Below are 15859 nucleotides of genomic sequence, written 5' to 3'. Positions count from 1 at the left end.
ATTTTGTTATATTAGAATGTTTGGGCTTTGTTTTTTTTCAATATTTTTAACCGATTTCCATTTCAGAAGATTTTCATTTTTAATATTATTAAATGTTCTCATTTTCATTGTCATATATATATATATATATATAGCTCATTTCAACACATCAATAATATTATTATTCAATTGATTAATTATTGTATTAATATTTCTTATTAATCTATTCGGTTAGTATGATGATTAATTAATTAGTGCTACAATGATTGTGAAGATATTGGATGGGACAAAAGATAGGATCGTGATTTTGGCATTGTTCTAGCGATCAAGGGTGCAAAAGTTGTGGAGATAATATTTTTATGGTAAAATCAACACATAAGAAAATTATTTTTCTTATATATTACATGGGAGATAACTAAAGAAAATCAAACCTAATCTTGTCATAGATTAAGATGGATTAAAGAGAGGAAGCAGGTGCAATTAAAACACAAAATTTCCAGATTTGCTCACTTCTTGACATGATTTGGGTTTTGTAGGGTTTAAGGGAACGTAATTCAATAGTAAAGTTTGTAAGTTGTGTGTGGCAAGGAAGACCCATAGTCAAAATTTCTTGACAACAAGAAGTAGAGGGGAGACCATTGTTGCCGAACATAAGATATCTGTAGTACGACAGTGAACAGCCTTCCGAAACCTTCTTGGCACAGTCATTCAAATAGTGGCTAGTTGGGGGTGATACCGGTAGAAATTCATGCTTCCAATCGTAAGAAGGTCCAATTGCGATCTCTGCAGGTCCCGCTGATACCATCAATGCCTTGAAAGCTAAGAAAAAGATACCATTATGGAGGAATTAATGTTGAAATTTTCCATATTGATCGAGGGAATTTCTCTAGTAGTGGTAAAGAAAAGAATAGAATTAGGCAGACTGTGAGATTAAATTCATACATATGTTTATGTGGTGGGAGAGGTGGCGAGTGGTGTTGGTGCATGGTTCAAATAGCGTTTGACCGTCTAGAGTTCAAGGGCTAGATGGAATGGTCAGTTGTATCTCTTTGTCTAGTCTATCCGAGATGGAGACACTTTTCTTTCTTGTACAAAAGGATGTCCAAACTGGTTTTTTGGGCAAGCTCTTTTGATGGTTAAGTCAGCAATTGACTTGAGCAAGTAAAGGATGAGAAGAAAAGCAGCACATCTTTCTTGAATTGTGTGTTGCTATTTATTTTTGCTCATATGTAACATCTTTTTTAGACTTCTTAATAACACCTTAATTGCGTTTGATTACACAGTATTATGACATTGACTACTGATGCATAATAGTTGTCTTGTCTTGATAAGCCACCAATAATGGAATATCTCCTCATAATGACTACATTTATTATGGAGAGTGTTTGGTGCACAATTTATGCTGAAGGTGAGTAAATGTTTGGAGGTTAGTCAAAAGCCATTCTTGTTGTTTCTGTTTCAAGATTGTCTGTCTCCATTCTGGTTTTAGGGATAGACGGATCATCCACTCGGCCTTAAGTCTTTCTAGCAAACGGCCGCAAGTGCATTTCCCCCATACAGTCGCAAGCTCGTTTCCCCCATACAGTTGCAAGTGCCCATGGATGATGGACAACCTTGTAAAGAGGGTCGCACAAGTAGATTTGGTTAAAAATTAAAAATTTTTGGTTTCGTTGTCATTGGGGTTTAAGGTTCATTTTTAATCATTTCCATTTTAGTACTAATTGATTATTAATTAAGTGAATTTTATGGGTTTAAATGTTTTATTTAATTTGTACACGAATTAAATTAAGTATTAAGTTCAATTATTTCAAATATGTTAATTGAAGAGTTATCACTTGTAGAAACAAACACCATGTATTAATCAAATGGAATCAATAAAAAAAACCAACTTTCTTTTACTATTGTTGCCTACAAGGCATCATGTGTGCCACTCTTTTAACTCATATGCATGTAATTATTATAATTCTTTGGTAACTATTTTTGAAAATGATTTTTTATTTTTTATGACAAAAAAAATAGAAAAATATGTTTTATAATTAAAAAATATAAAATAATTTTCTATTTTTAAAATAAAAATAATTTTTATACTTTTAGAAAACATGATATTTTTAGAAAATATATTTTAATTATTTTTGGTTATTTTGTTAATGTTATTTTAAACATAATTATACAAAGATGAATAATACTTAAAAATAAAACACTACAGACAAAAGTTATTTTTAAAACATATTTTAAAATATATATAACAAGTTATGAATATTTCTAAGTTTTTAAATAGATTTTTATTTTAAAAAACATCAAAAAATATTTAAGAAACACTGTTGTTAATTTTTTTTTAAAAAATTGCTTTTAAAAATACTTCTCAAACAAAATCTTTCTCTTTCGCACATTCATAGATTCCTCATGAAATGAATTGTTAACTTCACTTGTACATCATGCTTATACCTGATTGTAGTTCACTAAATATTACATTACAATCGTTGAGAAAAAAGGATAGATTAATTTGAAGCACTTGAGGGAATGATTGTAGGAGTGATGGCATAATGTAAGAGCAAGTTAAACTTGGAAACTAGAAGCATGTGGGCATTGTGGGATGACTAAGGAAATTATCGCAAAGGATGAATGTGAGGAAACAACATTCTTAGGCTAGAACAAGCTTATAAATGAATACAACCATGGCCTTTGTATCCACCCTTGAATTAGCTTATACCACTTCAGGTTGATCCTCATAAATGGATCAGTCTTTTTCTTATTTTCGATCTACAAGTTAGTGCCAAAGTGAGTTTTCATGGTACAATATGGTTCAAATGCTAAAGTAGATAAAAGAAAATGAATACCATTTCTCAAAGGATGAAAATGAAAACAAATGGTTAAATACAAGATGAGGGAAATAGTACAACCACTATTAGAAATAATTTCTCTCAATTCCAATAGAGCAGCAACTTCTCCTAATATTAATCATTCGGATGCATTGGAAAAGAATCATTTTCCTAATTGGTTCAAGGAGTTACCATATTTATTTCAATTAAGTGCACACTCATACTCATCACATCAAAATTTCTTACCCATGAAAATTAAGATCTTATTTAGCAATTATTTTTTAAAATAATTTGTTATTCTACAAAATAAAAAAAAAATAAGAAAACATATTTGACATTTAGAAAACACTAAACAATTCTTTTTCATTGAAAACAGAAAATAAAATGTTTTTAAAGAGCATATTTGTTTTCATTTGTTTTTTAAGGATTATTTTAAAACATAATTATACAAATATGAAGAATAACTAAAAATAAAGTACTGCATATAAAAATTGTTTTTAAAACATATTTAAAAGTATAGAAAACGAGTTAAAAATATTTCATATTCTAAATAAATTTTTATTTTATAAAATATTAGAAAATAATTTTTAAAAACTGTTCTCAAAAACACTTTTTAAAGATAGCTCATATGAAAAGATTTAATCCAACATGTTTTGCCAATTGTTTGAGTTTCAACACTTCCCAAACTTCAACAGATTTATATAGTTGAAGTTTCAATTACTATATACATACATACATATATATATATATATATATATATATATATATATGAAGTGGATGAATTATTATATTTGAATATGATTGTTTGAGCATGTTCATGTTTCTCACGCTTCTCGGAAAGACAACCAATTGAGCATTGTGGTAGCAATCCCTTGTAAGGTAGAGCATAGAGATATGCTCCAATTTGATGGGTGAAAGTGTGGTCATATTGGGATAATACTTACATATTTGTATTTTGTACATAATCTTGTTTATTTTGTTTATTTTATTGAATTTTTCAAACCTTAGAAAACTATATACAAATTTATTCTTTAAATATATTTTGCATAGAAAAGAAAATATAAAGAAAATGATCATATGACCTTTTTTTTGACAAATTTAGGTCATCAACTTCTAGAAAAATCAAAATTTTAATTAACTATTAGATGGACTAGTTGACTAGCACTTGATCAACCTCTAGGGTTAAATTTTTGACTCTGTGAAAAAACTCTAGGTGATTTTGGATCAATTTTCTTCTGTACTTTTATTCTCATCAGTTGCAAATATATATATACAGAGAAGAGATACATCAAGACTCCTAAACAAGGTAAAACTAAACAAGGAAGAAAATATGTACAAATTACAAACACAATATTTGCCTACCATGCCAATCAAGGCTTACCAAAAACTTGTCAATCAAGGCTGACCATAATCGCTAATACCCCCCCTCAAGTTGGTGCATGAGGATTCCGAACGCCCAACTTGGGAAGAAGAAAGTCAAACTGTCGTTTTCGCAAAGCTTTCGTAAAAATGTCTGCGAGTTGCATGGAAGTATGAACATACTTAGTGTGAATAGCACCATTTTGTATCTCATCACATATAAAGTGGCAATCAACTTCAATATGCTTTGTTCGTTTGTGAAAAACGAGATTAGCTGCTATGTGTAAAGCCGCCTAACTATCACAGTACAAATGCATAGGGTTAGAATGCATCACACCAAGGGTAGACAACAATCCTTTTAACCATTTCAATTCACAAGTTGTGGTTGCCATAGACCTATATTCCGTTTCAGCCGAAGAGCGAGACACTGTATGCTGCTTCTTGGTCTTCCAAGAGATTGGTGAATTACCCAAAAGAATAAAATAACCAGTAAAAGATCATCGTGTTAAAGGATAACTGGCCCAATCTAAGTCACAATAAGCATACAATTTCAGGTCGTAATCAGAATGCAAAAGGATACCTTGTCCCGGATTGCCTTTCAAATATCGAACAACTCTCAAAGCTGCTTCCCAATGTTCATCCTTCGGTTGCTGCATGAATTAAGCAAGCATATGCACACAATAAGACAGTTCTGGCCGAGTAATCGTCAGGTAGATGAGCCGACCCACCAGGAGTCTGTATTGTCTAGGATCACGTAAATCAGAATTTGCAGCAAGTGCTAATTTATGGTTTTGTTCAAGAGGAGTCCTAGCCGGCTTAGCTCCTAACAACCCAGCCTCAGAGATGATGTCCAGTGTATACTTGCGTTGACATAAGAAGATACCATCTGAGTTCCTCGCAACTTCAATCCCCAAAAAATATTTTAATTTTCCTAAATCCTTCATATGAAAACACCGACTCAAATAATCTTTGAACCGTTGCACAGTCTTTCCATCATTTCCAGATATAATTAGATCATCAACATAGACAAGAACATTGAGTTGAATGTGTTGAGCTTCATAAGTAAATAATGAGTAATCATAATACGACTGCTTAAATCCATAACTTGTCAGCACCGCTGCTAACTTGGCAAACCAGCACCTGGGTGCCTGTCACAAACCATATAATGACTTTCGAAGTCTACAGACTTTACCTGGTGTTGGAGATGCAAAACCAGGCGGCATCTGCATATATACCTTTTCATCTAACTCACCATGCAGGAAGGCATTATGTACATCTATTTGATGCAGTTCCCAACCCTTCGCAGTTGCAACGGCAAGAAACGTTTACACTGTGACCATCTTTGCTATCGGGACAAAAGTCTCATTGTAATCTATGCTTTTGACTTGTTTGTTTCCAAGCATCACTAAGCACACCTTGCATCTCTCGATGCTTCCATCAGAATTATATTTAATCTTGTAGACCCATTTGCTCCCGATTACTTTCTTCCCGGGAGGCAAGTCTTCTACTATTCATGTTTCATTGTCTTCAAGAGTCTGTATCTCCTTTCCCATTGCCTCTCTCCAACATTCATCTTTTATTGCCTCAGCATAAGTGCTTGGTTCACAACCTGTGGTAACAGCTGCTAGAAAGAACCGATGTTGTGCAAAAAATTTATCACAATTCACATAATGTACTAAAGGATAGGGTGTACCTGAGGATTTTGACTGGAACGATGAACTCGCTGAGGGGCTTACTCGAATGGTATGTGTTACATAGTCTTTCAACCGAACAGAAGATTGCTTAACCCTTTTTCCCTTGCCAAACTGTTCCTCAGACACCATAGGTCTTGACACGTCGGTGCCTCCCTTGTCTCCTACTTCAGTATTCCCATAAGTAGCCATCTCCATATTATGACCTATCTCAACATCAATCTTGTGCTCTACATCCGAGACAAAAGCCTGTTGCTCCTCCATGTCATTCTTCATATATGGGTCCTCATCATCTGTAGAGAAATCCACGACTCTATTCTCGGTCAAGGAAGAGTTAACAACATTATTGAAGTACGAAAATTCTACTTCAACAAAGATTACATCCCTTGAAACAAAATATTCGCCGCTTTCCAAGTCATATAACCGCCAACCTTTCTTTCCAAACGGATACCCAACAAAAATACATTTTCGGCTCCGACTAGCAAATTTGTCTTTATCCCAATTCTGGTCATGGGCATAGCACAAACACCCAAAAGTTCGAATGTGCTTATAGGAGGGGGCTTGTCTGTATAAGATCTCATATGGTATCTTACCATCTAATAAAACAGATGGTGTTCTGTTAATCAAATATCCAACTGTAAGAACACATTCACCCCAAAACTCAATAGGTAAATGTGCCTGAAATCACAGGGCTCTCACTACATTGAGAATATGACGATGCTTTCTTTCTACACGCCTATTCTGTTGTGGCGTCCCGACACACGAAGTTTGATGTAAAATTCCATGTTCAGCAAAATATTTTGTCAAACACATAAACTCAGTACCATTATCGCTTTAACAATTTTCACATTTTTTTCAAATTGTCGTCTCACCATTACGATGAAATTTTTAAGAACACAAGTAGCCTCATCTTTTCTATTCAACAAATATACCCACACTACACATGAACAGTCATCAACGATTGTCAAGAAATAAATACCTCCACAAGAAGCAGGAACCCTATAAGCGCCCCATAAATCACAATGAATCAGGTCAAAACATTATTTAGCTTTATTATCACTAGAAAAGAACACTTCTCTGGTTTGTTGAGCTCTAAAACAAATATCACAAAACTTATTCTTCACACCATCATTTTTGCTAACACTATCAACTTCATAAATTAAATCTACTACCCTAGAAGAGGGATGACCCATTCTTCTATGCCAGAGCTCATAAGACGCAATACTAGTTGTCTTGTAAGCACGAATAGGAGCCACTGCCTTGAGAAAATAAAGCCCCTCGCGTTGTTCACCCGCTTCAATCAACATCCTCGAATTGCAGTCCTGTATAACACAAATTTTATTAGTTAATTGAACAACAAGATTGGAGTCATCAAGAAGCTGCGACACAGAAATCAAATTGCATTTTAATTTAGGCACAAACAAAAAATGTCGTAGTTTCAATTTTTTTCCAAGAGTCACAATTCCTTCTTTCAAAGCTTTGGTCTCTGCTCCATTTGGCAACCCAATAGGACAAGGCATAATATCACGCAAGTCATTCAAACATTCATATGTGTCAATCATGTGATGCGAAGCTCCTATGTCAATAATCCAAGGCAAAATATTTTGCTTACCTGTCAACCGCTCATTAGCACCACCTTTGTGTGAGTTTAACATGGTAAGAAGTGTGGCCCATTGTTTGTCACTCAACCCACTAATTCCTGTTCTATCAGAATCAGTCACAACACTTCTCCCACCATTAGTTCCTGACGTTTGAACTACATTGGCTCTAACAGTTCCTCCACGTCCTCGTCCACCACTACGCCCACCTATGGTTGTGCGTGGCCTATCACCCCGCCATTTTGGATAACCAATTTATTGAAAGCAACTATTAGCTTCATGTCCCTCCTGCTTGCAATTTGAGCAAATCACGGTCTTGTCTTTTCCATCCCCCCTGGGTTTCGACCACCAGCCTGTACTGCAAAACTCATGGGGTTGCCTCTTTCTTCCTTTGTCCGAGTCATAGTCCGTTCTCGTTCTTGTTGTATGATCATAGCATAAACTCGATTTAGATTCGGCAAAGGTTCGGTGCTCAGGATATTGGAACGTACTGTCCCATATCCATCTTCATCTAATCCCATCAAGAATTGATGAACTCTTTCTTCTTCCTGCTTCTTCTCCAACTAAGTGGTAATGTTACATTTACACCCAGTACAAGTACATACTGGAATTGAGTCATAATTGTTCAGTTCGTCCCAAAGAGACTTGAGTCGACCATAATAGACAACTTTGTCTTGCCCTTTCTGCTTGCAATTCACAAGATCTGATTTCAATTGTTGTACACGTGGACCATTCCCAATAGAAAATCGCTGCTTGATTTCTTCCCAAAGTTCATTTACGTTTTCCATGTAAGATATGGTTGATCGAAGTGTGGGTTCAATGGTGTTAAACACCCATGAGACAAGCATTGAATTGATGGTCCACCAATCTTCAAGTTCTGGTGAATCGTTGTCCGGTTGTTTAATGGATCCATCCACGAATCCATATTTCTTTTTGGTTTGCAAAGCAGTACGCACAACACGCACCCATTCATCATAGTTCTCACCTTTCAGTTGAACTTGGGTAATTATATTACCTGGATTATCGTTGGAAGTCAATGCATAGGGGGTCAGCATTTTTCTGCCAGAGTTGGACCCTCCATCATCTCCTTTCTTCCCATCACCAGCCATGATGATGTATGTTTAGCTCACAATGGCTCTGATACCATGAAAAAACTCTAGGTGATTTTGGATCAATTTTCTTCGGTACTTTTATTCTCATCGGTTGCAAATATATATATATACAGAGAAGAGATACATCAAGACTCCTAAACAAGGTAAAACTAAACAAGGAAGAAAATATGTACAAATTACAAACACAATATTTGCCTACTGTGCCAATCAAGGCTTACCAAAAACTTGCCAATCAAGGCTTACCATAATCGCTAATACTCTGGGCTTTTGGAATCCAAGTCTTGACATCGTATATGTGATATATATATTATATTATTAGTCCATCTTCTTCATGGTGGATAAGAAAATAAAATTAAACCAATCCTGTTATATAGATGGGTAGGGTTATTCCGTTACATGGTAGACAACAAGAGAAAATTAAACCTAATGATCTTGTCATAGATTAAGGTGAATGAGAGGGAGGGGCTGCAACAGAATCACAGAATTTCCAAATTTGGTCCCTCCTTGACACAATTTGGGTTTTGTAGGGTTTCAAGGAACGGATTCTAACAGTGTAGTTTGTAAGTTGTGTGGCAAGGAAGACCCACGCTCAAAATTTCATGACAACAAGGAGTAGTAGGGAAACCATTGTCGCCGATCATAATATATCAGTAGTAGGATTTTGAACAACCTTGGGAAACCTCCTTGGCACAATTATTCAAAAAGTGGCTAGCTGGGGGTGATACTAGCGGAAATTCATTCTCCCAATCATAAGAAGGTCCATCTGCGACTAAGAAAAAGAATACCACCATGGAGGAATTGCTGAAATTTGCCATATTGCTTCAAGATACTTCTCTCTGGCTAGAAGGATATATGGGTGCTAAAGAAAAGAATAGAATTTGGCATATATATACATACATAGAGCAGGAGAGTTGCTGATCAGTAGGTTTGGTTAAGGTATAAGGTTATGTTTGGTTTGAAAAAATTTGGGAGAAAATGTGAAGGAAATAAAATAGGGAGGAAAGTATAAGAAAAAAACAAATGAAGAAAAATAAAAAATAAATTTAAAATTAATGAATCATTTTTACAAACTCATTTTATTTGTTAATTTTAACTCTTCAATGTAAAGATTAAATAATTTGAAATTATATAAAATTTTAATTAATCTTAATTATATTTTATTTTCTTTCATAGACAATCAAATATGAAAAAATCATTTTAATTTTTTATATTTTTTTTCTTATCTTAATACTTTTCGAGAAACAAACATAACCTAAAAATTTTGATTTCGTGTTTGTTGGGATTTTTCGTTGTTATTAATTTCAATTTTATAAAGAAATATAAAAAATAAATTTAAAATTATTAAATTATTTTTATTTATTATTTAAACTCATTTCACTCATTTTTCATTTTCTATACAAAGGTTAAATAATTTTAAAAAATTAATTGTGAGGACAAAAAACAACTCCTCAAAAGAATGACGGGCTTTATTATTTCTTACGTTGATAAAAACTGAAAATTGAAAATTTATTTCTAGAATTCATGTCCTTGCTGATTTTGGCTTGGCAAATCTTTCCCATAGAAAGTAAAAGTTGTGAATTTTTAAGAAAATCAAATGTTGATTTACTGATGTAGGGTACTAAAGTTGAGTGTAGGAACTAGTGCTCCTAAAGCTAAGGAAATGCACCTTCAGCCATTTTTCAAGCTTTCTTAAATTCTTTTACGACCTAAAATTTCCATTAAAGGGTTTAGAACCTTGAAATCCATTTTCCATTGAAGAACTTGAAACTATAACTTCAAAGTCAGATTATATACATCAAAACAAGAACCTTCAACTTAGTAGAAGCTCCGTTATACAAAAGTTCTAATACATAGTCAAGGTTTTTAACCCTCAACACATAGCAAAGGTTTTTAACCCTCGTGTTCTCTTATTTTGCAGTGATAACGCAAAAATACACAAAAATCTCCAAGTTAACCATTCTACCTGTCTTGATTCCATTCTTCAGTTACAACTGCTCCAACACCCTTTTAAAACTAACTTGGTCCTATGGTAAATTTTTAGCCACATTGACTAAGTTGCTTGTTTGCCTAGCTGCTGATCCTAATAACTTTTTGGAGAGAAACTCCACTACCCTTGGCCCACCTTTAATTAAGCCACTTTCCCCTAATTACATGGTTATTATCCTCAATTTATCCAAGAATTTTACTTACCATCTTCTTCAAATTTCTAAGAACATTAATTCTTCTTTAAGAAACTCAACAACTTAATCTCCATCAAATTTAACTAACCCCAAATCTCCACAGCTATCACCATATACCACAATTAGTGATAAGTCATTAATTATCATCTTTCCATTAACTGGCTAATCATTTCACTATTAGATTATTGATCGAGTCATTAATCCTCAAGCGATGGTCAAAATAACAAAGGTTTGGACTTATGCACTGTGTGAATATAACTTCTTTGTCATCTTGTTTTCACATTATTTAATGAAGTGGTTATTAACTTGTTTGCGAAAAACTTGATCTGGTGGTAAGTTTGTGAAGAATGCTGATGTGCTTGGAAATGCCAAGGGCATGGCAGTTGGGACGACACCTTATGCTCACTTATGTAACTAAGATGGGGAATTGGCTCGTGCATGGGATTGAGACTTGGCATGCATACTGGAGGTCTCAAACAGTTGGTCAATGTTGTGTAAGAATGAGAAGTGTTTGGTGGGCATGATGAAGTGGGTTAGGTTGATGGTGGTGAGTATGGTATGGGAGATAAGCTGAAGGTATGGTGATGAGCTTCGTGGGTATAAAGATTGGGGAAATGGGTGATGGAGCAAATGGGAAGTGTAGGAGATGCAGTAGTAGAGTAGTAGAGTAGTTTCAGGGTGGAAGGTGTATATCAGATACATATATATATGTGTGAAAAGAGATGGTCCCCGACTTAGCAAACCACGTGGTTGAATGCACCAAAGGTCGTAGTGAGATCAGAGGAGGAGAAAAGAAAGGAAAAGAAAAGCCAACTCTCTCCTGATAGCTAAATTTTATCTTCCTAAATTCTGGAGAGAAAGGGACAGAGGGAGAGAGAGAGAGCAGGAAACGGAGGAAACCCCTTTCAACTCGGCATATAAAGGGAGTGATTGAGAGGGGAGAGATCACCGATCAGTGTGTGTGTATGGATGTGCATTGGATCCTTCGCCGAGGGTGGGTTTGAAAGGTTCCACCTTCACCGCTTGCTCTCACTCTGTCCGTCTGTCTCTTTCTCTCTCTAGAAAAGGTGCAGAGAAAAACCAACCAAAGAAGACGAGAGAAGATCGCTCAAGCAACAGAAAAGATCACGGTGTTTTCATTTTCATGATTGTATATATGAGAGGAGAATCCATCTGGGGTCTTGTAACGTACCTTCTTTTTCTCTTCCAAGCTTCCTCATTGCTCTCTCTCTTTTTCTCTCCTTCCAGCATATGCTGATCAGAAGCTAAAAGAAAAGATCGAGGTGGCTGAATTATTGATGAGAAAAATGTCACAGTTTCAAGATCAGTCCAGTACTGATCATCGTCTTCAAGAACAAGAACAAGAACAAGAAGCACAAGGTAATATCCATGATCCAGAGCTGATACAAGAAAAAGGAGGAGACAATCAAGTCGACGACACAGTTACTTCTCAGGACCCGGGGAGGCCATCATTAGGAGAATTGAGTGCAGTGGAGGAAAACGAAGGCTTCAGAACCCCGACATCCATAAAACATAAAATCCCAGCCATCACAGAATGCCCACCTGCACCGAGAAATCCAACAGCAACACGAGCAATCCCAATGAAGCGGAGGATATTGAAGGTCCCCAGAAGACTCCAATTTGAAGAGTTTGAGGTGCTGATTCCTCCTAAAATTCTTGCTAGTTTGCTTTCAAGGCTCATGAAACCTTCCAGGGATGAAAGAAAGTGAATCTTCTTGATCATCTATACTATATCCAGAATGGTGAGGCTTCAAACCATGAAGCCGGTAATGGTGATGCTAGCTGGAGCCTGAAGCACTGCAGATTTGTTATAAGTTAATTTAGGTTTGGCCGCTGTTACATTCTTTGTTTCTTTTGTGGTTGAGATGTTTGTTTGTAGGGAAAATGGTCCAAGAGGCCTTGATGATGCTGTAAAGTTAAAGTTGCAAGCGATGAAAGAAGGATAATCAATCAAATACAGACCAAGAAAAAAGAGGCGGTTGTACAATTCCAACTTTGATGCACCTAGGTTCTTTTATATTAATCAAGGTGTTATGCCATCTTCAAGAATGGAATTGATTCGATCTCAGAGATTCAATAAACATCAATCTTCAAGTTTTATTCTCTCTTTTTTGTCTTTTACATTTTACATTTGGATTCCTTGATCAGTATATATGTTCTTCTCTTCTTAATTTCTAGCAGAAGATCTATGGTATTGTTATTATTCTTTGGAAGGTGGCTCTTGGCCTGGTGTGAAACACAAAACCATCTATGCTAGAAAAGCAACTGGTTTTGTGGAATGAAGGGGCAGTATTAACTTTTCATCAGTGCCTTTAATTATTAGGGCAGAAGGCCTTCTTCATCTGTGAAGATGGGGGGCATTCCCAAATGTACTGTCCCCAATTTTTTCGTCCATAGAATTTCTCTTAGATTTGGATTAAATCTGAATCTTAGTTTTCCAAGAGAGGCAAACATGCCCCATGATGCATGAGCCCCTTCAAACGGCGAAATATATTAATAATAAATGAATATATATGGCAACTGTTGGTTCTTTGTTGCCCATGAAAGGTCATACATATGTATGCCTCCCTCCTATGCCCAAGTCTCTAGGTTTTGCCTTAATGTATTGTTTTCCTTGCTAGTTCATTGGTGGTTGTTGTGGTTGTTAAAAATTTAAAACTCATTTTCCATGCATGGTGATGTTTCAGTCTACTCTTCCTTGGTACTCTCTGGGGTGCAGGTGTTACTAACCATGTTTATTGCAGAGGTTGTATCAACATGTGTTAGGCTGATTTTGATGAGTCTAAATGTCAACCTTGTATGAGAGTGGGTGAGATCACTATGGGATGTGATTGTTCTTTTGAATTTATAGATTTTGAATGTTCAAACAAATTTAATTTTTTAAATTAATTTATATTTTGAAAATATAACTTCTATAGAAATTAGAAATCATAGTTTTAAGATATGTAATGAAATTACAGTTTCAAAATATGGTTTCTAACCTTTGTTTGTGATAGCATATTCTATTGGATACCTTGGATATTATATCTCGTTAAGAGAAGGTGATTGGGAATGTAGAAGAGAAGCTGTCTCAGAAAGTTCATGATATTCAGGAAGAAGTGAAAGATGCATACACCAAAACAAAAGAGAAGGTGTCTGAGAAAACCCATATGGTTCAAGAAGGGGTCAAAGATGCTGCTGAGAAAGCAAAACATGCTGCAAAACCCACTTGTGATCTGAGCAAGACAATTGTGGAAGATGTTGCAGGAAATATTTCAAAGATAGAAGCAGCCTCAAGAGAGCAAATGGGGCAGAGAGGCAGAGGAGAAAGACAAGCAGAAGAAAAGGATGGGGTGGACACTGTGAAAAGCACTTTGCATGAGTTCTAAAAAAAGGGTCAACATGATTTCATTATTAGGGTCTATGATGTTGTGAATTATATGCTGTCTATGGATGCTATAGGATCATTGACGTATGTGATTCATATTTTAGGATTTGCCACAGCTTATGGGGTATGTGTGTGGGTTACATTTTTTTCAAGTTTTGTCTTAGCTGGGGCTTTGCCAAATCAACAGTTTGCGATTGTGCAAAGCAAGATTTATCCTTTTTATTTCAAAACTATGGCTTCTTGTGTTGGGTTGGCCTTGTTGGGACATGCATTGAGTCAAGGAGAAAAAGTGTTGTTAGGTAAACCTGATTGTTTCAAGGGCATGCACTTTTGGCCACACTTCATATCATTCTCATCAATTTACTGTATTTGGAGCCTCGAGCTACAAAGGTACCTGCTCTTATTCTCAATTCATCTTTTGCTTATTGTTTATGTTATGTAGACATTTTGGGGGAGAGACCTTATTCCTAATTTTGCCTACTTTGGGCAATTCTTTGAGTGATGATGCATGAAAAATAACCTTATAATGGATTTCTCCATTTTCTTAATTTATATTTGTGAGACCACTAAAAGTAGTTTAGAATTAATTTTTTCTATGGGAAAGAAGAACTCAAGAACCATAAAAATCAAACCTAATCTTGTCAAGATTGTCTGTACACTACAAGAAAAAAAAGATATGGTGACATTTATAATGAGTCACTATAAACATAGGGTGTCGCTACAACATAGCGTCACCTTATCCACTGACACTATAGAGGGTACCAATTGGTGACGTATTTGGAAGCGACACCAAAGCAGATAAATGGTGAGATATTCAGAAGCGACACCATATATTTTTAGTTATACTTAATTTGATATAGAGTTGCATAAGATATATAAGGTGTCATATTAAATGCATCACCTTTTATTTATGGTGTCACGTTAAATGCATCACCTTTGAGTTATGGTGTCACATCATTGTAAATGATTATGGAAGATATGGTTGTTTTTTATTAATTAGTCTGTTGATTTTTGTAATGCTTATTAACAAATAAGATCAACTTGTGTATATTTTGTCCATAAATATAATAATCATATCATATTTAACTTATATTTTCGTAATGCTTATGGATTAACCTATAATACATTACATCATCCAGTGATATTTGTATATCAAATGTTTACAAAATGATAGTACATCAAACCCACCGAAACTAAAAAGAAAAGTGAATACATATTAAAATATGATTTAGAAATGTTAAGCATTCCAACATTCATGTATACCTGCATTTCATATACATAAAACCGGCTAATCATAAAATGACATAAGAGTTGCATCCAAAAACCCAAAATTCTCAATACCAAATAAAGTAACATTGATGTCCTATAATGTATGGCATAAGAGTCACATCTAAAAACCCAAAATGTTGTTGTTTCTTTCTCCTTTCTTTTTATTCTTCATAATGTCTTCCCAAGAGTGTATACCTACATTTCATAGTTTAATGAGATTTAGAGTTTTATTGAAAATAAAAATTAATTGATGTTATAAAAAATAAACAAATCTAAGTACTAATGTTTTCTTTTTTCTTTTTCCCATTTTGATATAAAAATAGTTTGTAAAGAATAAGTAATGTTATACAATACCAATGGAAAATTCATATAACAACTAAGGGACTCACCATGCATGATCATGATTTATCAATATGATTCATGATTAGTTATAACACAAAAGAAGTTAATTCTCATCTAATTTC

The sequence above is a fragment of the Vitis riparia genome, chromosome 18, assembly GCF_004353265.1.
Source record: "Vitis riparia cultivar Riparia Gloire de Montpellier isolate 1030 chromosome 18, EGFV_Vit.rip_1.0, whole genome shotgun sequence".
Lineage (NCBI taxonomy): Eukaryota > Viridiplantae > Streptophyta > Magnoliopsida > Vitales > Vitaceae > Vitis > Vitis riparia.
This window is presented reverse-complemented; position numbering follows the sequence as displayed.